This window comes from Rhagoletis pomonella, unplaced genomic scaffold (genome assembly GCF_013731165.1).
Source record: "Rhagoletis pomonella isolate Grant_MI unplaced genomic scaffold, Rhpom_1.0 Rhpom_scaffold_00002, whole genome shotgun sequence".
Taxonomy (NCBI): Eukaryota; Metazoa; Arthropoda; class Insecta; order Diptera; family Tephritidae; genus Rhagoletis; species Rhagoletis pomonella.
In genome coordinates, this window is record NW_023458556.1 from 106096031 (window position 1) to 106098030 (window position 2000).

Consider the following 2000-nt stretch of genomic DNA (forward strand, 5'->3'; position numbering starts at 1 on the left):
GGAGATAAAATGAAAATAAATTGAGCGGCATTATTTGCGCGTTACTTAAATCGAGCAGTCGAGTTTAATTTTAATATATTTTTGCCGGAGGTTTGCTGACTACCAGCGTTGGCCGACGACAGAGCCGGCGGAGCACCAGGGCTCCGCGGGATACACTGCAGCAGAGCTGCAGCGCTGAAATTGTGTTGAAGTCAATATCATAAGCCACAGGCCGGGCGTTGGCCGGCAATAGAACCGGCGGAGCGCTAGGGCTCCTCAGTTCGCAGTGTGAGTGCGTGGAATGCGGCAGTACAGGTACGCCCGTGTAAAAATCATGATGTGGAAAATTCCACATCACATGGATTTTACCTAAAAATACTGTGGATTGTGAAAATGCTAATTTTACTCTATTTCGAAATAGGCCCCGAGTCCCTGTAGAAAGGCACGGGGGCGAAGGATGACTTTTATGCAAGTTTATACTGCGCTATTTCTAATGACTGGAGTTTTAGGTGCCCCACTTCTTCCCCCTCCGCTCCCTCCAAAATATAATTGCACAAATAACCGAACATTTCCCATGCACAACATTAAATCCTCTGATGTATTGTTTGATTCCTGTCAATGTGGCAAGGCAGCTCATAATTTTGTACAATTTATGAAACTTCAAAAACTTATTTTTTGTCAAAAATTTTGAAATGAAACTACCTTCTTTTTGTATCATGAAAACTATCAGTCCTATCGAAAAGTGATGTATATACGGTTTATGAAGAATTTCATTGGCATTCGTTTGCCATATTTCACATTACGGTTGTTTTATTAGTTCGTAAGAGATACGCGATTAAGTGGAACCACTTTTTTATTTAAATAAATTGCAAATATACCGGAAACGTATCCATAGAAAAAAATTAACTCGATTTTCGGAATCACTGAGCAATTCTACATAGGAATTGGATATTGGCGTCTGGAGAAGCAAAAACAAAACTGAAATTAACCTAACTGAGGAATAAATTTATCCGGCGATTCGTTCGGCAGATAAAGGCCGGATAGCAATTCATACAAGGTTTTGACGTTTCTGCAGTTCGGAAATAAGCTCTGTGTATGCTTACTTAGCGAGCCTGTTGGCGCTCAACCGCGGCGAGTGCCCCCCTGCCCCTAGGTAGCGACGCCCATGAAATTGTATCAAAAAAGTACAATTGTATCGAAATTATCACCACTAATTTGGTGACGAACGGCTCGAAGAGCTCTTTCCCAATTCTGACGGAGCTGGTGTTATTGCTCAACGTCATTTTACAGAGCCATATCTGTTCAGCGGGGATGCAAAATTCAGACATAGCGGCGTATAGGAAACTCCGTTTAGTGCTGTCGAAAGCGACTTTAAAGTCGACAAAAAGATCGTGAGTGTCGATCCTTTTCTCGCGGGTATTTTCCAAGATCTGGCGTATTCTGAAAACCTGGTAATGTGTGTACATTGGACTGGTTCAAAAAATCTACTATTTTTTTGGAAATCCCTTCAGAAATATTCTTGGAACTGTGAGAATATACGCCTGCCAAAAATGTTAATATCGTGCTTAATATAAAGATTTAGATATTGCGAAGTTTTATATTCCATATAAATAACAAAGGGAACATTTTTTTTTCAAATTGGAAATTTTATAACTCGTTTTAAGACAACTTATCGGAAATTTAAAGCTGTGAAAAAGTCTCTTACACATTTTGTTCTGAAAAAAAAATGTGTTTAGGCAAATAAATTTTAAAAACTACTTCAGAAAACGGCACTAAATATTATAAAATTATTTTTGGAAATTTTATAATTTATAACATTCTTGGAATGATCAGATAAAATGTTTTTTTTTTGTAAAAAATTAATATACAAAATTGGGGTGATTAATTGAAAGAGAAGCGACGGAGTGATAAAGTGAGTGAGTAAAAACTCCAATTGGAGTGACAGCGACAGCACTGATTTGCTCACTTTTTACATACACTTGTGCTCATATAATTAAGTTACACCATACAGCAAAAAATAT